At 42.8% G+C, this 23,835-nt stretch overlaps 1 protein-coding gene and 1 long non-coding RNA gene across 2 annotated transcripts in view; both read right to left on the bottom strand.

The window, feature by feature from the left end:
* The window catches only part of KCNIP4 (potassium voltage-gated channel interacting protein 4), a 209,213-nt gene that overhangs the window by 49,901 nt on the left and 135,477 nt on the right, over positions 1-23,835 (bottom strand). The gene's annotated exons all lie outside the window — the stretch shown is intronic.
* LOC109322142 lies at positions 13,673-20,151 on the bottom strand. Its single transcript, XR_002104321.1, has 3 exons — positions 19,928-20,151; positions 19,711-19,715; positions 13,673-13,685 (listed from the first exon to the last, which is right to left on the bottom strand). It is a non-coding gene; the product is annotated as an uncharacterized LOC109322142 (long non-coding RNA).

The raw sequence follows: 23,835 nt of genomic DNA on the forward strand, positions 1-23,835 counted from the left end.
CTGGAGAAGTAGGGGGGCTGGGGAGGCAGCTATCAAGGGGGCTGCAGCAGGTGGTGGGGGATGGGGCCAGGTAGGGCAGCAAGCAGAGGGCTGGGGTGGACATGTGGGCCCTACGGGGGGGTGATATCCCCTCTGGGGACCATTTGGCCTCTGTTGGTGGGGCCATAGTCCCTGTGGGGGGGAATAGCCCCTGTAGGGGGCTGTAGCTCCTGTGTGGGGGCCATAGCCCTTGGTGAGGGGCACCAAAATATATATTCATGTATTCATGAAACATGTATTTAGAGTTCACTTTATTATTAAGATAGATAGAGACACTGGTAGTTTTCCAAACTGCTTTAACACTGTAGATACATCAATAAAACATTGCCCAACTTATCGCTGCCTCTCTATCTCACTCTCTCTCTTTCTCTTTATAGTGGTCGTTTGTTTTAATTGTGGAAGAACATGGATTTTGGGTTATTATCTAAAAGGTGGGTTATAGTACTGGCTCTACCTTTACCCTATGTTAACAAGAGTAAGTCCTACTCATATACCTACTCTTACAAGTGGTACTTGGACTTTGGTTTCTTAGTGGCCAGAGGCACCTAATATCCAGTATTCTAGGTTCCAGAGATCAATGGAGTTCAGGTAAACCACTATACTTAATGTGACTTTGGGCTAACTCCAGGTAACTAAATTTCCCTCTTCACTATATAAGGAACTATTTCTTTAAATCACCCTCCTGGAGTCAAGAGGGTCAGTATTTCATTGACATTTCTCTCACTGACATTTCTTTAAACATGCTACAGCCAAAGTTGGGAGTGCCCAGAGGGCTAATGTGGCTTTTGTCCCATATTTTTATATACCCCAAACATATTTCACAGGCAGATCTGATCGAATAACACCGTTTGTCTTCTGCTGCTTATTTAGAGTGCAATTCTTTGGGACTGTTTCATTATGAGCATAAAAATACTAAGCCCTGACTTCAGTTGGACTCTAATTGTTATGGTGTATTAATAACACACACAAACTTTCATTTGAAGTACATGATTTGGTAGCTTGTTTGACCATTTAGTGTCCTTTTGTATGCAATTTTACAAAGCTAACAGCTCTTTTCAACACACTTTGAAATACTAAAGTCATGTTATTATTCAGAACTAGAATATACTTCATTTTTCTGTGATATATATCGCTAATACCTGAAGAACCTAATTTAGCCAATTTTGATAGTGAAAATATATTGCCATCACGGTTAAAGAACCAGTAGCTTACCTGAAAAAATAATCAAGTTGTCTGCATTCATTATTAAACTCTACATTATGATCCACAATATCCTAAAAAAGCATTTCTGATGTACATTTAATGGCTTTAACATAGATGCATCCTTTCATGGGTTGGCATCAGTATATAAAATTATGTTGTATACCCTGAACAAATATTGTTCTGGAGTACAAAATGCTGCTTGAATACAAACTTTCAGACTTGCCTCATAAAGGGAGAAATGAGTCACAATGACAAATGCAGACACAGTAAGCGAGGACCAGCGAAATAAAAAAGCAGAATAAGCTGCAGTTTAGTTACAGTAAGAGTCAGGATACTGTCACATGGGCTGAAGTGACTACGATGACTACAGGAACAGCATTATAATTTATCATTCTGACAGATCTGATTCAAGCATCTTGTCTAACTAATTGTAATGGAATATCATTTCTATCTCGGCTTGCTGGGGAAATTTCATTCTAGTATCTATTAAAATGAGAAGATTGGGTAACACCTTTTAAATGTGCTCTATATGAAACATTAATGAAGAGGAATCAGAAATGCCATTGCTAAAGGTTGCCTCTTGCTGGGATGCTTGTTTTCTATGGCAGTGACGCATGATAATCAAAAATGTGCAAGTGACAATACTCAGTAGTCAATGAAACTGTGCACTTCATCCTTCATAGAAAGGCCATTCTCTGCCTTTGTGCATACGCACATGCCCTGTAAGTCAGATAACCCAGTGTGAGCCCACTCCAGGGCAATATTTGGCCTTCTTTTATTATATGATTTACCTGTTATGTTATTTGGAAATAGATTAAATACACAGACTAATTCTTCAGCACCCCAAATACTTGGTTAACAAGGCCAGAGGACAGAATTCAAGGACATAGCACAACCAGTTTTAGAAACCTATATTGGATATCAGATACCAGCTGGAGTGCAAGAACCTCCCAGGGGTACACAGTGATTTGACAAGGGGAAGGCGTCTACATTTTAATAATGATGGAGTTTCTGATTAGAAAAGGGGCAGTGAGTAATTGCACCGCTGGTTTTTGATATCAGTGTCAAAAGTCATCAACAGAGATGTGTTGGGCATAGTGCGTATTTCAGGTAAAGGGGTAAGGCTAAAACAGTTTGAAAACCATTGGGATAACTGATACTGATTTATCAAAGCCAAGCATAGCCAGTGTAGAGAAACAGATCTAATTTTTGTTTTCTCCTGAGTTTAATAAAACACAATATTGAGTTTTTCTACCCCCTTCCCTTTTTCCCCCAAGAGTGTATACCTTCATACAATTTGCCAATATTCTCAAGAAGATCACCATGAATGGGTATCACATCTTTGGACAAGCAGCGCTCCAATATGAGCATCAGTACAGTAGTACTGGCAGGCAGGAGTCAGCACATAATGTGGTAAGACCATTACTCCTTGATCCTCAGATGTATTTAGGAGCCTAACTCCTGCCAATTACAAGGACAGCTACATATCTTTAAGATTCAGGGCCCTAGTATTCAGCTCAGGGAGTGAAATATGCATTAACCATAGCTAGATATGCACAGATAATATAGTATTGGGCACTGTTGTAAGAACATCAATAATTTTTTCTCTTTCCTTCCCCCATCAGCTGTTTGTTATCTGGGAGCAGTCGCCTAGCTTCTACTTAGGTCTGCATATTCAACAAGCGCATATACTGCAAGCAGAACTCTGGGCATTCTCTTCCTGCTCCTGATTGGTGGTATATTCTGACCTTTTTCTCCTAGTTCCTCACTCTTCCTGTTTTTCACAATCCTGTCCAACCTTCTTTGACTTCTTTCCATCTTTTCTCTTCTCCTTTCTTCCCTCTCTCACCTTTAATTTCTTTCTTTTGTTTGCTTTCTTCCTTTTTCACTCATGCTATTAACTTCTCACCTGCTGCCATTCCTGTAATGTACCTTTGTATTCATATGTACTTATAACAATTTAAAATGAGTCAGAACAATCCCATCCAGGCTAAGCAGCCTACCTATTGGTATTACTTTTGGCTTTCCCTTGCCTTTCCTTTTTTGTTACACCTAGTTCAGTGACATTTCTTTAAATAATTGAAAGTTCCTTGGGGCAGAGACCATGTCTTTTTGTGTGTTTGAACAATGAGACCCTAATCTTGATTATGGCTTTTGATTGTTAAGGGCATAATAATAACAACAATAATAATGCTAAACAGCATATATATATACATATATATATATATATATTTACTAATGCTACTCATCTTATGCCTCATGGTTCTGAGCAACTCAATGCCTATCCCCAACCTAAGCCCTGATGGGATCCATAAAGTAGGTATTCTAAGTCACCGGAGAGGCGTGATCTAGTAAACGTGATCTGGGCATTCTGACAAATCAGTTTCTGCAGACACCATAGCCAGAGAATGAGGCATCCCCCTCTCTTCTGGCCCTTTTACTTAGTAGCTCAGTAGTTACAGCAGGATGAGTTCAATTTGATCTTCTGCCTGAGTAGCTTTCCATATCTAAGGAAAGGAATGCCTTAATCACCAGGCAATAAGCTAATCTGTGTTGGAGGTAGGGGGGCACATTCAACCTCCCCTCCAACAAGTCAGTATGCCATTCCCTCCAATCCCAATATGCCATAACTAAGAATAGCCTACAGCTTGTGCAGAGGACTATCTTGCAAAGTTGGAGATGTGTGTTTGAATCCTCTAAGCAGAAGATTTGATGAATTAAAGTCTCCCACATCTTGTATGGATGGTCTATTTGAAATCTTGTGTTCAGGGAATAATCTCCCTGTATCCCAGAGTAAGGCACATAAGGCCTGGATTGGGTGGGCCTGGTATTCACCGTTCTCTATTGGTACTTTAGGAAGCCTTCTATTGAAAGTGCTATCTTTGATTAATCTCATTCTACAGCACTTAACTCTCATCATGCTTTGTACTGGGAGCATAGGTACCTAGCTCAGAACTGCAGATTCCTTTACTGGGACCAGCAGCTACATGTTAGGCACTACAATATTACGTATTGTGATACCTCATTTCTTTGGGGATTTAGCTCCCAGCATCAAACCATTATTTCCCCGCACAAATTATCTGATCCTGGTAATCACAGCATGGTATGGACTTACTGTCTTCTCTGAGGGTGCATCTACATGTGTGCTCTGCTGTAAAGCATCACCATCTACATGTGTACTGGTATTAGGGTGCAGTAAACTAACTCTACCATAACTCTGTCAGGGACAGTGCGATCTTATGGTGGAGTAAGTTACTGCACTGAAACACATATGTAGACAGTGACAACAGGCATAAATTTTGCTGGGTCAGCCCAGCCAGCTGGGGGCCCGTTCTTTCCCAGCTCAAATTGCTGCTGTCCTGGATGCACATGTAGATGCTGAGCCCAGGCGCAGTTGACTCCACCTCAGACTGTCCCAGAGTTTATTGTGTTGCATTAATTGCACCCTGAGAGAAGAAACAGAGATGTGAGCCAATGGGGGCACACCAAAGGCAAACAAGTACATTGTATCATATAACTGACTTAATGAAAGGCAAAAATTCTGGCTTTTTGTCAGAAAGAAATGTTTATCAGTTCATTTCAGATGATAACATCCCTGCTTCCCTGTTTCTCTATTAGAGGTCATGCCCTTGAATGCCAAGGCATGTGTACATTTTTGAAAAATAGCAGAATTAGATCCTAAAAATAAAAGGCAGGTAGTGACAGACAAAGATGAAATGTGGAGGACTGAAGGGAGGAAGAAGTTAATTTAAATATCATCATATTTAAAAATACATTTGGAGTTTGTTTTGAGTTTTGGCTGTGATTTTATAAGGTGCCCAGAAGCCTTTGGGTGAGGGTAAAACAAAAACACACATTATAATTGAGGATTAGCATAAGATGACTCTAAAGGCATATTATAACTGAGTTAATTGAACCATTAAAACTGTGTATTCTTTGTAGCCAGAGGAAGCCATTAGGCACCTGGATAGTACAGTTATAATTCATGAAAGAAAAGTTAACTGGGAAAAATAGAATCAGAAAACATCAAATGCACTGAATCTACTTTAAAAGACAGCGCGCTCATTAATTTGTCGAGATTTCCAGTATGTTCCTCCATCATGGACACTGTAACAGGGTTTTCTCATCCTCTCTCTGGCTCTTCTGTTGCTTCAGTTTCATTCCCTCCATCATCAAACATTTATTGTTTTCAAATTCTTTCTTTCTAGGCCCTTGCTTTTACTATATAATAACTGCCCCCCCCCCCCAGTTACTGCCTGGGCTGCTATCCCAGTTGCTTCACATTATTTATACTATTGCCATGCCCTGCCTTCTGATGATGCATCCCTTATAAGTCCTCCTTCAGGTGCTGTCTTGTTCCTTGCAGGTCTATGTTTCTCTCTTTTCTTTACCCTTGTAAAAAGGCACCAAACTCCACCTTGTGCATATTCATGCTTCCAGTTCCCCAGGTCTCTCTGAGCAGTGTTATTCTACTAGTCTCATTCTGGGTCTCAACACAACAGTCTCTAAGGTCTTTTCTAGTTGCTAATCTCCCATTTTCTTGCAGAGTAGGCTCCTTGTTATTTGAAGACCCATCCCCCAACTACCATTGCAAGATACTAGATCACCTAATCCAACCATCAGCCCAAGTCCAACCCCAACACTGAGGACAGATAGGCAGACACAAAAAAGTGTGTGGGGTGGAAGAAGGTGAGCAGAGAAATCCAGGCGGATGCCATGAAGTGATACAGATATAAGTCTGATATTTTGTGATATTAACTGCCACTTTGAGTTGTTAATATTCTTCAGACCCTTACAAAATTTATACTTGGGTAAATCTTATGTTCTTATCTTTGACTGGGGAAAAAAAACCTCACACCACAAAGAAAGGGTCTTCAAAGCTACCAGAGAACTAGGAAAGCTGTCATGGGGGAGCCTGACTATATGATGCTGTTTCCTGGCCTTCTCCATGAGGTAGCTGAAAAGCAGGGTCTATTTAAACCAGAAGAACTAGGCCAGACACAAGTAGCTGAGATGCCTCATGAGGTACCCAGTCATCCAGAATCTGATTTACTGATGGAAACCTACACTTTCTCTGACTCTAAAGAACCAAAACCCATTATTACATCACCATCAGGAATGGGCAAAATTATAGAATAATCTGAGTGGTACAAGGAAAAAAAAGAGAAAAAACATGGGGGGGTTAGATTGTTAAATACTGCTTATAAATGAGTGGTATATTTGTTCATTCCTTTGCCTCTATTGTTGCAGAGTAGTAGAGAGCTTTGGGTTATATCTGCCAAACCTTTCTTGGTGGACATAGTGTGACATATATTAAATTAACAGTTAGTAATGACTGTTAACTGTTAGTACTAAAAAACTGTTAGTGTTAAAAAATACATCCCAAATAATTTTAACTCACAGTTTGGGTTTTTTTAGCATTGTTATAATCTCAAAGACAATGTCTGACAACAGCTTAATAGGTCTTGCTTTTTAATCTACTACTTTTTAATCTACTACTCTGTTATACTTATAAATGTAATCTTGGCCTGGCTAGATTATTTGGGGAATAGATTTCATGCTTGCTCATCTTGGTAGACAGAAATACTGTATAAATGTATACAGTATTCCCTGTAAAGGATGCCACATTCTTGAAGTAAGGGGTTCGCTCATGCCACTTTTTTCTTTCCCTGTTTCCCTTTTGTTTTGTTTTGTTGTTTTTTTAAATAGAAAACTAGAACACAAGTCAGAAGGAATTTTTTATTAAAGGGGATGGAAGGACTTCACCTGGAGGACAGTGAATACTTTTGGGGCAACGTTTAAAGGAAGAACATCAAAGGTAGAGAAAAATCAGCAGAAGGTAACGAAGAATGATAGTGTCTCAGAGAATGTAACTTTAAATAGAGATTAGGGAAATCAGTCTTACAATCATTAAAGAAGATGACATTTTTTAAGCCAAGGACATACTAAGGAAAAATAAATTTAGCTCATATATAGGTAAAATGTCCTGAAAGTAAGATGCTGTCTATCAGCTAGTGAAACAGTCTCTCAAAGGATGTAGAAAAGAACTCCATCTATTTAAACATTTAAAAGTTAGCTGAACAAAGCACTAAATCATATGAACTGTGAAAAACACTCATCCATTGGGAGGGACCATACCAGATGATCATTTTCTGTTTTAGTTCATATTATACCAAACCACAAATTCAAGCACACATACCTCAGTTTACTCATTGCTTGAAATAGGAAAAGGGACATAGGTCACATTGTAGAGAGCTTGGTTATGCTGCTTCTGGTTGTGTCCTTAGTACACAAAGATATTTTCAGGCAAGTCATGCTTTGCCAAAGTTCCTACCTTTTTGCTACTCTAAAAGCCTCTAAAGGGAGGAATGAACCTAAAGGGTCAGATCCTTAGATGCAATAAACCATCATAACTCTGATGACTCCCTATCACTATCTCAATTTTCACTGGCTTAGACTCTGCCCCAAATAGTTATTCATCAACCAGCAAAAAATTGCCACTAAAACATGTGTTATTATAATATATACAGTAATTACTCTTCAGAGACTGTTCAACAATGTTTATACATAGCAATGCACATTCTGTAGTAAAAAAAAATAGTACTATACATAATTAAAAAGGAAAATGTAGTGTGCAATCACTACCCATAATTTTCCCTGTCCATTCTCTTCTCTGAATAATTCTCAATTATGTAATAATACCATAGGAAATGGAGCGGCAGTTTTACTGTTATATGCTGCAACTCCATTGAAGTCAGCTAAATTCTGTGTATCACTTTGTGCTGAACTGGTAGCATTCAGCTCCTGATTATTAACACATCTCTTCTTTTGAAGTTAGTTGAACAACAGAAATATTTAATTTTCTTTTTCAAAATTAATTATTTAACACTTCCACATCAAATGGCATCTGTGTAGATGATCTTAGAAAACCAGTACACATGCAAGATAATTGTCATGACTATAAGAGAGATCTCTGCTTTGGTTCTTCTGACCAGGTAATTATGTTATTGTTCTGGCTTTCTTGTTCTATTTGTTGATTGAAAATCTTCTAGATTTGTACCTTGGATGTACCCAAATTGCACGCTATGCAAGGAGTGAGTCTACGCAACATATGTCCCTCGTTAGCCAAGGACCTGTCTAGCAGGGACATAGAATCATTTTGTTAGAAGAATTCCCGTAGCCTATGAAGACTATTGAATGAATTAGTCTATAAGGGCACTTATACTTGTGTCTAATGCCTGCTCCAATGTGTTCTAATTAGAACATGTCAGAGGAGACTCAATTAATCAAGTTGAGTCAATTAATAGAGTGAGTCTACTGGAGTGTGCTAATTAGAACATTCCAACAGCCTTGGCATCATGTGTATTCAGGTTCTCTGCATTTCAAAATTGTGGTGGGGGAACATTAATTAACACTCATTGAATGAGCTTGAGTTAAAGTGCCCCCACTGCCACTTTGAAGTGCAGGATGTTCAGGACATGAGACACTGTAGACATTTTAATTAGTGCAGCTCCTAAGGGTCTACTGGACTCTGTTCTCATTAAAACACCCTCCCTGACACTCCAGAGCACACGTTTAAACACCCTCAGTGTCACCTTGCCTTCCCCTCAACTCTGGAGCATGTCTAAGGCAGGGGCTGCTGCACACTGCTGTTGCTGCACCGCCGCTTCACATTTGGCTGCCGCAGAACCCCCTCTGCCCTGCTGCCCTACATCTAGAAAGAGGTACCCACCAGGAGAGGCACCCACCAGAAGGGGTAATCAACTTAAAAAGGGTTGAAAACCCTTGCCCTGAGGTGCTGCCCTAAGATACCACCTTAAATGGCTCAACCACCCAACTACAGGGTAATTCTCTTTGTTGTGCGCTCTCTTTCTTGTCCAGTCAATTTGAAGTCTTTACTGTCCAACAAATGGCTTCAGGAGGAGGGTTGGAGAGTCACTTGCTCCCTACCCTGAGTAGTGTAGAGGCAGGTGATTAGTGTATTCTCAAAAGAAGTAGGGATGTGGGTGGGAATGCCCTTAGTCAGAGCGGGGACTTGAACTTGGGTCATCCACATTCTGAGTGAGTGCTGTATTCACTGAGTTAGTGTATAAAAGAAAGCAGAGGCATCAACATTTTAAAAGAAATTAGTGGTTGCCACAGAATTTTGTACAGAGCCTAGTACTAGACATGTTCTGGCACACATTGAATCAAGATCCTCAGAGGAGACAGGCAGAAAAACAACTAGTTTCTGGATTCTGATCAGCCTTGGCACAAACTAAGCCCCTAGATGCACAGCAAGATTAAGACTCATGTTTCTGAATATGCTCAGAAGTAAAACTTCTGACAGGTGATACATTAATACGCTTCAAAAGCTATGAAACTAAGAAGTTAAGGCCGCTTCACAAATAGACAGCAGTTGAATGCAGGGTTTGGTTGTATGTGGCTACATTCCACCTGTGTTCCATTTTAGGCACTTAAATCTGGCCCTTGGATGCTTATCCCAGAGATGCAACTGTGGATACACCTCACCCCAAATTTTGGTATCATCAGCGAATTTAAAGAGGGCGCTTTTCACCCCGTCATCCAAATTGCTGATAAAGAGATTGAACAGCGCAGGCCCAAGGACTGAGCCCTGGGGGACTCCACTGCCCACTTCTTCCCAGGTTGAATATGACCCATCCACCACCACCCTCTGAGTGCGACCCTTCAGCCAATCTGCGATCCATCTGACTGTGTAGGCATCAATGCCACAGTCACCCAATTTCTTAATGAGGGTGGGGTGGGAGATGGTGTCAAAGGCCTTGCTGAAGTCCAGAAAGACTACATCCATGGCAGCACCTGCATCCAGTGCTTTTGTGACCTGATCATAAAAGGCAAACAGGTTGGTCTGACATGACCTGCCCCTAATGAAACCGTGCTGGTTGCCCTTGAGCATCATCTCTGAGGCCGGCCCATCACAGATGCGCTCCATGATGATCTTCTCAAAGAGTTTCCCTAGGATTGAGGTAAGACTGAGGTAGTTGGGGTAGTTGGGGGGCTAAAAATATCCAGGTCAAGGTCAAGGTGGTTGGCTGGGTTTTCCCAGCCCCAGGACTGTGTTGTGAACTGTGAGTGGTGGTGCCAAAGTCAACTTTGCTCCTAGTCCACATGGGTATTAATGATGTAGCCAGGAGAAGCCCTGATCACCTGATGGAGGACTACCATGCTCTGGGGGGCGTGCTAAAGGAGATAGGTGCACAGGTGGTTTTTTCTTCTATCCTACCAGTGAGTGGATGTGGAAGACGGTATGCAATGTGCACTGTGGAGACCAACTGGTGGCTTCGGGAATGGTGTCTGGAGGCGGGATTTGGCTTCCTCAACCATGACCGGCACATCACGACAAGAGACATGCTCAGATGGGATGGGCTCCACCTTTCCCCTAAAGGTAAGCGTGTGTTTTCTTCTAGGTTGGTGGACCCCCTCTGGCAGGCTTTAAACTAGGCTCGTTGGGGGAAGGGGAAAACAAGGGTGGAGGAATCATCGGGCTGCCAGACCAAGCAACACCCACAAGTACAGCCCAGCCTAGACCGACGAGCAAAACATATACACAGGTAAGCGACAGGGGTCAGAGTAATGCTGAAAGTAGAGGGCCAGTACACACATCCACAGGAGGCCTCATATGCCTCTACACAAACGCTCATAGTATGGGAAACAAGCAGGAAGAACTCACCCTCCTGCTAGCTGACACCAACCCGGACATAGTGGGGATCACTGAAACATGGTGAGACTCAACGCATGACTGGGCGATGAATATCAAGGGCTATAGGCTGTACAGGAGGGACAGGATAGGAAGGAAAGGTGTAGGCGTGGCACTCTACATTAATGAGGAATACCCATCCTCGTCAATTAACAAATAATCAGAGGAAGGGCACTCTGAAGTGCTTTGGGTTAGAATACAAGGTAGTCAAGGGGAAAGAGACTTAACAGTGGGGGTCTACTACAGACCTCCCAACCAAGGAGAAGAGCTAGATCAGGAATTCTTAGGTCAGCTCACAGCGGTAGTGAAGTCAAAGGATGTGGTAGTCATGGGGGACCAGAACTTCCTGGATATCTGCTGGGAAGAGCAGTCAGCCAGATCTGACTGCTCACATAGGTTCCTAGCCCAAATGCAGGACCTCCATCTAGCCCAGGAGGTGCACAGCCCCACCAGAGGAGACACCTTGTTGGACCTGGTGCTGGCCACAGGAGACGACCTGGTGAGGGAGCTGTGAGTGCTTGATCACCTGGGAGACAGTGATCATTGCCTGCTGGAATTCACCATCCAGTGCAAGGCAGCAGCCCTAGATTTCAGGAGGGCAGACTTCAATGAGCTAAGGAGAACAGTCAGGGAAGCACCGAGGTCCCAGAGGGGAAGGGAGCCAGGTGTCCAAGGAGAGTGGTCCTCCAAGCCTAAAGGGAGGTAATCCCAACACGGATCAAAGGGAAGAGGAGGGCACACAAGCCCCCATGGCTCACCAAAAGCATCTGGGAATGTATCCTAGCTAAAAGGGAGGTGTACACCCAATGGAAAGGAGGGGACATCATCAGGGATGACTATACTGCAGTTGCTTGGGGAAGTAGGGGGGCAGTCAGGAAGGCCAAGACAGAGATGGAACTGGGACTAGCTTCCTGGATTAAGGACAACAAGTCCTTTTTTAAATACATAGGAGGCAAAAAGAAGGTTCTGAGTAATGTGGGGCCCCTGCAAGGCACGCTAGGAAATTTGGTCGTCACACCAGATGACAAAGCCAACATATTTAACGATTTCTTTGCCTCCATTTTCCTAAGCAGGGGCTGAAACAGTCACCTCCCCACTGGGCCCCCCCTCAGGCCCCAGGGGAAGCACACCTAGGCCAAGGGTTAGTGAGGAACTAGTTAGGGAACTTATGGAGGAGCTGGATGTATTCAAGTCAGCTGGTCCGGACGATCTTCACCCTATAGTACTGAGGGAATTAGCTGAGGTCATTGCAGGACCCCTGGCACGGCTTTACGAGCACTCGTGGTACTCTGGAGTGGTGCCAGAGGACTGGAAGCGGGCCAGCGTGGTTCCCATCTTCAAAAAGGGGAAGAAGGAGGACCCAGGAAACTATAGGCCAGTTAGTCTTACCTCGATCCTGGGCAAGCTTTTTGAAAAAATTATTCCGGTGCATATCCACAAGGGGCCAGCAGGGGAAATCATGCTTAGGGGCAACCAACATGGGTTCATTAGTGGCAGGTCCTGTCAGACCAACCTGGTGGCCTTCTATGATTAGATCACCAAATTATTAGATGCAGGGGTAGCAGTGGACATAGTCCTCCTGGACTTTTGGAACACCTTTGACACTGTCTCTCACCCTGTCCTCATTAAGAAACTGGGAGACTGTAGTGTCGACACCCACACAGTCAATTGGGTCATCAACTGGCTGGAGGGCCGCACCAAGAGAGTGGTAATGGATGGGTCATTTTCGACCTGGAGGGATGTGGGCAGTGGGGTTCCGCAGGGCTCGGTCCTCGGGCCCGCACTGTTCAACATCTTCATCAGTGACTTGGATGAGGAGGTAAAAAGCACCTTGTTCAAATTTGCTGATGACACTAAGATGTGGGGGGATGTGGGCACATTAAAAGGGAGGAATAGGCTGCAATTGGACTTAGACAGGTTACAGGGGTGGGCGGATGAGAATAGGATGGGATTCAACACCGACAAGTGCAAAGTGATTTACCTGGGGAGGAAGAACCAGCACCATACCTACAGGTTGGGGAAATTCCTTCTTGTCAGTACAGAGGCAGAAACGGATCTTGGAGTCATCATTGATGCCTAGATGAATATGGGCTGGCAGTGTGGGGATGCAGTCAGGAAGGCCAACTGCACTTTGTCTTGCATCCCTAGATGCATCTCAAGCAGGTTCAAGGAGGTGATACTTCCCCTCTATGTGGCACTGGTCAGGCCGCAGCTGGAGTACTGTGTCCAGTTCTGGGTGCCGCACTTCAAGAGGGATGTGGTCAGCTTGGAGAGGGTCCAGTGGAGGGCCACTCGCATGATCAGGGGGCAGCAGGGCAGGCCCTATGAGGAGAGGCTATGGGACCTGAACCTGTTCAGCCTCCACAAGAGAAGACTGAGGGGGGATCTAATGGCCTGTTACAAACTAGTCAGGGGGGATCAGCAGGCACTGGGGGAGTCCCTGTTCCCCCAAGCACTACCAGGAGGGACTAGAAATAACGGTCACAAGCTGGCAAAGGGTAGATTTAGGCTAGATATCAGGAGGCGCTACTTCACGGTCAGGGCGGCTAGGATCTGGAACCAACTTCCAAGAGAAGTGGTGCTGGCTACTACCCTGGGGGTCTTTAAGAGGAAACTAGATGTGCACCTTGCTGGGGTTGTTTGACCCCAGTACTCTTTCCTACCATGGCATGGGGTCAGACTAGATGATCTGCTCAGGTCCCTTCCGACCCTAGAAACTATGAAACTTTCTCGCAAAGGCCATGCACTCTAGCCTCTAAGGTGCTAGCTATTAGGACCAGATACTTTGACCCCTAGTATGTCCTGCTTGCAGGTCATGCCCCTTGAGTCTCCTGCCATGCCTTGATTTTGTGAGATTGAGGAAGGGTCCTTGGTCATCCACAGGTACTCCCACAAGCTTCATGTACCAATGGTTCTTGGGGCTCCTCCTCCCCTTGCACCTTATCTACACGCCAATCAGGTCTTACACAGGGATTCACACTATGGTTCCTTCAAGCAGGATGGCTCCATGCTAGTGACGCACAATTGAACAATTTGGCCCATTACATTTAGCAGAGATTTGTGAGGCCCTTAGGCTAAAGACATCAACTTAATCGTTTCGAATAAATAAATAATTTACATGATCTGGGGTAACTCAGAGATGGATCACTCCATGCCCTCTGGTGACTGTGATTCATTCATTTCCTCTGAGAAGAAATAAACCAAACCTTTAGTAAATAAATAGTTCATGCAAGTCCCAATTAATTCATATGCAAATCTCTCTGCACCGTCTGGCACCAGTAATTCATTCATCTCCTCGGGGAATCAAAGAAATCAAGCTCTCTCAGAATAAATAGTTCATATGAGTCTTAATCTATTAATTGCCCCAAATTCATCAACTCTATTCCATACCTGACATCAGTCTTTAAGGCTTCTGGCTAGTGGATTAATCTAGTCCACATCCAATTAAAGTTAATCCAAACTCAAAAGAACCACTCAGTGAAAATAAATGGTGTGTTTTCAATCCCAAGCACTCTCCAGTAACTCACATCCACCACTTCTGCATCTTCCTCTGGTGAAGTGTCAATAACTGGGGACTTCTCCTGTGCCATGGCTTGCTTGCTCTCTTTCACCCACATGTTTGGATGACTGGGGGCTGAAGACTCCTCTGACCCTCCAGTCTGCAGAGCAGGTCCCTTCACCCATTCATAATGTCCCAGTAGAGACTCTGCTGCCTCTGGGCTCTGTATCCTGCCTCCCAACTTCCTGAAGCCTTTCTCTCACTGGCACGGGTTGCTCACTTATGACATCAGCCCCAGTGTACTGGCCATTCCGCAGTTGGCATGAGCTTGTAAAATGGGGCCGATGTTGCACCCACAGCTCTACCACCTGTGTCATTGCCGGCCTGCGGGTAAGCATGGACTGTCTCATGCTATCATCAGGCTTAAGTTCTGTCCCTGGACACCACTGGGGATGCTTCCTGGGGTATTGTCGTTCCAGCACTGCCCCACTGCTATGACATAAGCACATGCAGGAGTTCCCCGGGTCAGGTTAAACTTTTGTAGTTTGGGTTAACTCTTTATTGATCTAAAGTTATTACAACTCCTGAGGTGAAATAACTTAGATTGGGTGTGCCATTTTTTGGTTGATTTAAGCCCCATGAAAGCCTACACACCTTGGTTAGGTTGATTTAAATGTAATTCTTGTACATACCCTCAATGTGCATATCAACAGTGAAGCAAATCCATTATCACCTACAAACTCTGGTTCAGATTCATTTCTCACTGACAGCAGTATAATTCAGCAGATACTTCACTGCAATCAATGGAATAAACTAATCTTCTTTGATCATCACCCAGCTGTGAAGTGCTTGCATGAATTTTGGTTGGGCTATGTGTTTCCCTGGCCCATCTGCATAAGAGATATAATACTGCCTCTCAGGGACCTAGAAAAGATGTATTTTTAAAGGATTTAAAGCCTTCCAGTGAGAGGCACTCTTGTAAATACAAACCTCTTCCTGCCTGCTAGTAATAATGGCAACAGCTTTTTGCTATTGCAGATCAAAACAAACAAGAATAAAAGAACTGGCTCATATTCATTGTGTGCTTTTAAATTAAATAAAAATCAACACATTGGCGGCTTCTACTATGCAATGGCTAGGTGCCAGCAATCTTAATCAGTTTTACTTTTTATTTAGCAGTGCCAACTATCTAGCATCATTGAAGTTACCTATTCTTAGCACTGGCCCTGTAACAAGAATAAAAACTTGGCTAAAAACTAGCACTTCAAAAGAAAAACAACAACAAAACTCTAACATGAAACAAAAAACCCCTCCAATAAATAGGCATGCCAAACCATGGGATTTGAAAAGTAGTTGCTGCTTTCATATTTCCTCATCATTAATTGAAGGGAATTCTGTGACCCTCCTTTAAGTATAAAAGAGGCAGGAGCTAGACTTTTTACATAGCAATGCCCAGGTTTCTAACAGATTATGTGACAGCTCCTGCTTCAAACATGTTGGCAATCATGGGACACAGCCTCAGGGAACTGCTGTATTTGATGCTAAAGCTGTTTCTGTGGCATTCCCTTCCCTCATAGTCCTTAGCCTAAGTGCTTTTTATTAGAAAACAAGTTGTATTTTGGGAGCTCAGTTGTTATTGTATTTCCACTGGAAACTTCAGCTCTTGTATCCTTTACATGAAAGTGGACAACTCACTGTAAAAGATATAGGAACTGAAGGCAAGGTAGAGGTGCACCTTATGTAGAAATTACCTGCAGTAGAGATACAGGACTTCACTCGCTAAGGTTGGCAAACTGTCAGTTTCTCTCATGAACACTAAAAATTTGTGTCTGCATCTTAAACAGAAACTGGGTGGTATAGCATGAATGACACAAAAAGATACATTTAGTACTAGTCATAATGGTGGATTACATAATATAAACACATCTATATTGGGAATTGGACAGATGTTTGACTGTTGTTGGGGGGCTTTTTGGATTAATAACAGTTACAGCAGAAAGTGCTGTACAACATTTAAATTTTTGTCCATAGTTTTGTATCTGTCAGAGACAAACAGATGTGCTGATACTAAAGCTCTTTTTAAAATCTTTTTAATCATGAAATATGACACAGCGATGCTGCCCTTCTAAATTAAGCAGCACATCTACATTTGCACAATTGCAAAACACTTCTTATCCTTCTCATGTTATTTTCAGTACTTTTCAGAGCGGTCATTCTTTATTCAAAAGAGTTCAGTGGCAGAGGCAGACAACTCAAACCCTTGTTTATACAAATTATGAATAAATACAATTAGGGAGTCCAGCTGTTGGAGAAGACTGTCAACTTGCAGACATGACAAGAATAAAAAACAGCTAGTTTGGGAAGAATAAGAAACTAAGACAAATTAAACCATGCTACAGAGTTTGTGGTGTACAAACGTGTACATATTATTTACATTTCACATGCTATGTGCAATTAGTGCATCTGCTTGGTACATGTACCTATACTTTATCTTTGAATAAAGCCCTGCTGTTTCTCTCATTCTTTGAAGATGGGGGGGCTGATCCTGGAAAGGCTAACTTCAGTAAGGGGGTAAAGCTATATGTATGTATAAATATTTACATAATTGACTTGGCTGATATTGAGCAACTATTGCTGGTAACTATATCTGGTGTATGTGTGGATGAAATGATTGTTTTGTGTATGTGTATGCTTGTGTGTAATGATGTGTATAATGATTTGTGTGTGTTTGTATGAACCCCTATGTCTAACTCACGTAATCAATAAATATGGCACCTTGCCTTATCTCTCTTTATAAAGTCTCATTCGTGATTTGAGCAATTGGCAATTTGTGTAACACTGTGAAGTCTCCACTCTCCAGTGCTTACATACATGATGTGTTAATTTTGGCAGCACTTTAAACTTTGGCATATTAATATAATAATTGGAATTGAATGATGAAACAGAACTAAATAGTGGCTTTGAAGTATGTGTGAAGACATGGAAAATGAACCCAAGAGAAGAGGGGACTGAAGGCAGATGACACAGAGAATTTAAAAAAAATGACAAGATTATGCACTCCAGGAAGAAACAAATCATGCTGGGTGTTTTTGGAACTAGTTGCCATTTGCAAGTTTTTTTGCAGTCATTTCTCATAACTGTGTCAGCCCTCAAGAGATTTCTTGATGGATGAAATTGTTCAGTCATCAGTAAATATCTAATGAGATTGAAATATTTCAATAACTGCAAGGCTTCTTTTATATAAAGTTTTCCATTGACCTACAAATAACTGCAGCCTTTGAGAGGTGAACAAGGAAAGACTGACTAACACCGATTACCCTTTTTGACTTTGGAATTGATCATGTCTTTTGCTTTGCTAAGTATTTGGATATTGTCCCTTATCCACTGAAGACAAAATAGACTTTTTGCAAAACAAGCTGAAATATTCAAGTGTGTCTCATGGGTGACCTACAGCTGAAAAATTTAGAGAATTTTTATGTATAAGAAATGGGAAAGAGACAAGTAACTCAGCAAAATTTTCAAGGCCACTATAGAAGAATGACCTCCTAGTGGTAGACGAAACACTTGGTGTGTGGGCAGAACATGGAAATTAAGAAGTGAATGGGATGGAGCAGCTGTTCACAGGGCACAGCTGTTTCCAGGGCTGCTCACAGGGCACAGTTCATATACAGCTGTTCACAGGGCACAGAGCAGAGACAAACCGGACGGATGTCAGGCAGGAGACTCAGGGGCTACATCAGATACAGCTGTGGAAAGAGTACTTGCACTGGAGGGCCCAATAAAGGGATATAAAGAGAGCTCAGTAGAGCAGGATAGGGAAACCTGTTGTACTAGACTCATTTATTACATAATAAAGTGAAAAGAGGTACAAAGCAGTCCTCACCTCCAAGTACATTATCATCTGATAGCTGTCTGATTTTAGGCATATCCGGTACTCATATCTGTTTGGTATCAATGTGTAATAATAAATAATATGTCAATCAATAATATTGCTGTAGCTAGGTCTTAGTTAAAATTATTCTTGGTCACTTGATGAAATTCATATTGACACCAAGTGCTGTGATCTATATATTATTTGCTTGACAGTACAGAAGTACACAAGGGAAATAAATAATAGACATTGAAGAAAATACTGTGTTCACAGGGCTCCCCAGTATAGCTCTGCGAGTACTTTCCAAGGATAGTAATTGTCTCCATTTGGCAGATGTAGAAACTGAGGCATAGAAAAGGTATAGATCTCAACCCATGTCACACTGTTGCTTGGTTTGGGTAGTCTCAGTGCTATATCTTTTGATTGCTTCCAAGAAAGCAAAACTAATAGTTGTACTTCCTGCCTTTCTTTTTTTCCCTGGACGCTTGGAAGAAAGTGGAATAGTTGTGTGTGTGTGTGTGTGTGTGTGTGTGTGTGTGTGTGTGAGAGAGAGAGAGAGAGAGAGAGAGAGAGAGAGAGAGAGAGAGAAAGAGAGACTGCATGTTCATGTGCAATAGGGCTGTGTGAAATTTCATTGGCTGTTTTGTTTCAATTCTGTTTCAACTTGTTTCGAGCTTAAAACAGTGAAATTGAAATGAAACAGAGGGCTTCAAAGGAGCTTTGAAATGAAAAGAGGGTATTCAAAATGTTTCAGAAGTTTCAAAACGTTTCGAGTTTCAAAGCTGAAGCTGGGCTTCCCTGAAGGGAAACAGAAAGTAAGGAGAGGGAGGAGGAAGAGTGGAGAAGGTGAGGTGGGGTGGGGTAGGGCGGGAAGGACTGCTCTGATATTGACTGTGTAGCTAGCCAGTGACTGTCATCCTTCTCTGAGGTTGCTTCCAATCCCAGCGCTCTGGGGGAGGAATGGAAAAACAGCTTAAAAGGCAGCATTGTTTGAACTGCCCTGCTTTCTGTCTTGATGTCACTTATTGAGTTGTGTGTTCCAGCAGCTCAGGATCAGACAACTACAACTAGCACTGATCTTCTAAATGATTCCCTACTTGCTAGGCTAGCCCAGCAAAAGGGATTTCAGAATATGTTTTTTCTAGGCACTTTTATTTTATTATTATATTCATTGCTTTATTCTTTTGAATTTTATAATTATATTGGATAGGATTACTATGGAATTTAATGTATATAGGAAGTCAAATGCATTTATATTTTATTTCTATACATTTAAAGCTTTGCAGCATACATACATACATACCTAATAGAATTTATATACGAAGACAGATATATGTATAGTTGCATGTATATTTGTTTTTATGCATTTATTCTTTGCACCACACCTACATTATTGAATTTATATAGGGAGAAAGATATATTTCTATTTGTTTGAACACATTTCTTCTTTTCACCACACACCTACATTTCTGAATTTATATAGAAGAAAAATATATTTCTATTGGTTTTTATACATTTCTTCATTGCCCCACACCTACATTTTTAAATTTATATAGGAATGTGAATACATTTATATATTTGTAGGAAAGGAACAAACCATGAAGCGTGGTGAAAAGGCAGGTGGCCAGCCTTCAGGGAGGGATGGAAGAGGGGGTAGAGGGAGAGCTGTAAGTTTCCCCCCACACCAAACTGGGACATAGGCTCTTTCCTCCAGCTAGAAGGGATGAGGCTTCTACAAGCAGCAAGGATAGAGGAGCAGTGCCACTGCCTGTGCCTGTGCCTGAGACTGCATCCCCACCATGAGCACCAGCCATTACCCCCACCACCACCACCATGATGACAACAAGAAGCAGCAGCACCAGTATGGCAGCCTACTCCACCCCTATGTCACTTCCCATGCTGAGCATTGCAATGCCAGAGGAAGAGCTGGCGCTGGATCTGAATCTTGGTGCCCTAGCAAGGGAAATTCTGGGAAAGGAGGAGGAATCATCTGAGTTTGTGCTCAACACCCCTCAACTTTCCACTAGAGCTAGGTCTCCTTCCTCAGAAGGCACTTCGGAGGAGTTTGACGTAGAGATGGAGGCAAGTGGCTCAGCTGAGTCAACTCCTCCTCTTGTTGTGCCTCTGTATGCTGAGGAGGGGGAAAGTGAAGCAGCATCCACACATGCACCCGCACCCCAGAAGCAAGTGGGTAGTGTGGTGTGGGATAATTCTGAGCTGGATGATGATCCCATGTATGCTATCTGTCTGTACTGCTGAGCAAAAACCAGCTGGGGCAAAGGAATAAAACACATGAGCACCACGGGATGCTGATGCATCTCCACCGGCACCACTCCCTTGCCCTTACTCTGCCTCAGCCTGGCACCAGCAGGAGCATGCCCAAAGGGTAGTCCCCCTCTTGCTCCAAGGACCCCATCCCCCCCCAAAGCAGAGGCAGGCCATCCTGGAACACTGGGGAAAGGTGGGCAGAAAGTAGGGCACTTTGCAAGGATGAGTAAGATCACCCAGAGCACTGGGGAGATGCTTGCTGTCAATGGCCAGCCCTTCTCCTTAGTTGAGCAGCCAGGGTTCAGGTGGCTCATAGCGCTCGTGGCCCTATCATATGTTGAAGTAGATTTATCCAGGCCTCTAACTTGACTATAAATTTATCCAGGCCTCTAACTTGACTTCAGAGTGAAGAAAAAAAAATGCTCTTGCTTCATATTTTAAGATAAGAAAAACTCTTCTGCTTATTATGACTCCATGCACAGTTCTTTGGGAACAACTGTTTCTCTCCTAAAAACAAAAAGGTGATAACAGTTCTCAAAACAAAATGTGAGGCCCGGCTGTGAAAAGTGGTTTGTACATTGTTCCCTCTCAGGATCAGGTCTCAGATATTGGAGGCAGAGGAATGTGCCCCCACAGGTAGTTGGGTATTGTTGTCTTTGATAGATTCTGGTATGCAGTTTGTGGTGGTACTGGAGATTATTGGCAGGTTTTGTATTTTGAGCTGTAGGAAGCTGGCTTTAGTTCTGGTGAATTTACAAGCCACTTTTCAGAGCTGGGCCTAAGAACTGCACTTCATCAGCCTCCTAGGTAGTAGGTACAGAAACTCATGGACTCAGTATAGACACTGGAATTATGACACACCACAACCTGCTGGACATCTGACTCCCCAGGTACCTCTGCACTTTTACCTGAGCTGCTACAATCCCCTTCCCTTCCCCACCCCTGACCCCAGCCTGTCCCTCACTCCCTGACACCTCCATTTCCATTTTCACTGACTGGCTTTCTTGCCTGTATTGCATGCCAGGCCAGCCTCTGGCTTCCTTACTATGCCCCAGTGCCAGTGAGGGCGCATCTTCACACACATACATAGTCTCTCTCTCACACACACACACACACACACAGAGTGAGGACACGCCTTAACAGACATGCTGGAGAAGAGCTCCTGCAGGAGAGGAAAGAAGGGCTCTGTCATAGTTTGGCTACCTGAGATGCTGCTGGTGCTACTGTGCTAGGGCTCACTCACTAAATTATTTTATACCTGTTGCCATTTAAAGTGGTGGACTGAGATGAGGCTGTAGGGGAGGAGGAGACCTCACTGGAGCACACTACTGTGCTGTGTAGAGGCCCCAGTGCCAGTGAGGGCACACCTTAACACACACACAGTGTCACCCACCCATGTCATGTGTTTTGCTGTAAGCAGCCTGAGGTGCAGGGTCCCAGAAGCCAGAACTCCCTACACCTATCTTCCTGACAGCTGGTGGGCTTTGTGGCCTCAGTAGGGGACAGCATCCCTGCAGTTTTCACCCCCCTGTGCCTTAACACACACACATTGTCACCCATGTCATGAGTTTTGCTTGTCAGCAGCTTGAGGTGCAGTTTCTGAGAAACCCCTGCATCTATCTCCTTGAAACATGGCAGGTTTTGTGGTCTCAGCAGGGGCTACCATCTCTGCAGTTTTCACTCCCCTGTGCCTTCACACATACAAGTGACACAAGGTTTGCTTTCACAATTTTTGAGGTGCAGTTTCCCAGAAACTCCTGTACCTATCTCTGGGAAGCACGGCAGAATTCATGGCCTTGGGAGGGGCAACCATCTCTGCAAGTTTCATCCAAATCAGGCAAGAAATAACAAAGTTATAGGCTGTTTTGTCCTTCCTCATTATAGCCTATGGGCAAAATGTCAAAACAGCGTCAAAACAGCATCGAAACAGTGAAATGCAATGGAACAGCAGTTTTGAAATGAAACAAAATTCAAAGCACAACACCGTTCCGTTGAAAAGTCAAAATGCAAGTCGAAATGGAACAGTGCCGTTTCGCACAGCCCCCTGTGGAGAAAGCCTCATCAAGGGGAATTTAGTCAAAGAGCTTAACTTTCATTTTGTTCTCACCATTTTGTACATTCTAGACTCCTTCATGCTCTAGATCCAGTCTTCTGAAAACTTCGGTCTCACAGCTACAGGTCTCCCTGCTATTGCTTAATGGCAATTTGATTGTCCCACTGGAGTGTAACTGTTACGGGAAGCTGTGATCATGGCAGTCAAAGAGACCTCGCTGCCAGCTAGTCCCAAGGAGACATACTCCTGTCAATGGACAGTCAGTGAAGACTGCAATACAGCACAGTAATTCTGTTCATGGTGACCTTGTTGCCGGACAGATGGAAGGTTTTGTACCTGTTAGAGCTTAAGGTGTGTGGCAGTCTACTAGTTCAGAGCCAGCAATAGAACCCAGGTTTTATGGACTTCTTGCTCCATTTAAAGGATCATACTGTGTTCTGAATTATTAGTTAAATATATATAACATTTTTATCATTGCACTAAGATGTCTGCAAATGTATACATAATGTGACTGGGTCTGGATAAATGCACTAACTTTGAAGTTAATTTTAACCAAAGCTATGTAACAATTTGAGAATTTAAATGCAACAGAAGCAAAGGGATGTTGGATACTGGCTTTGCAGTGCAAGAGCTATGTGGATTTAGACTTTTACACTGAAATGAATCCAGCCTGGCACAGGCTCAACCCTTTTGAGCAACAATAAGAAAGAGCACAGATTTGGAGGCTTTGGAACTGATAGTCTTTTTGTTTATTTGACTCCTTCTGTTTGTCAGTATTTATTTTCAAAAGAAATATTGAACAGAAGGACCCTACCTTAAATTATTACTGTGGAATTCAAGGAAGAACTTTGTGAGAAGGATGCATTAATTTCTGATGACACTGAGATGTTTGTGTTTTTTATTAAAAATATCAGGCACAAAAAGCTTGATGGCACTTTGACTAACACCCCAAAGATTTTTAAGATGACATATTTTAAAGCACTGATCTTGGTCCACTGCAGCTGCGGTTTAGTTTGAAGCTCTATTTGCATTCTTTAGTGATAAGGGACTATTTAAGCCACATGTTCTAAGTTCCAACAGTCAGGAATCACCAAAACATCCTGCTCTCTCTCTATCAGCCAAAGTTTTTCTATGCTCTGGGAACCATTCTCTGGCCTGTGAAGCAACTTTTGGACCTCTTTGCA

Source organism: Crocodylus porosus, unplaced genomic scaffold (assembly GCF_001723895.1).
Source record: "Crocodylus porosus isolate Cpor-Errol unplaced genomic scaffold, CroPor_comp1, whole genome shotgun sequence".
Lineage (NCBI taxonomy): Eukaryota > Metazoa > Chordata > Crocodylia > Crocodylidae > Crocodylus > Crocodylus porosus.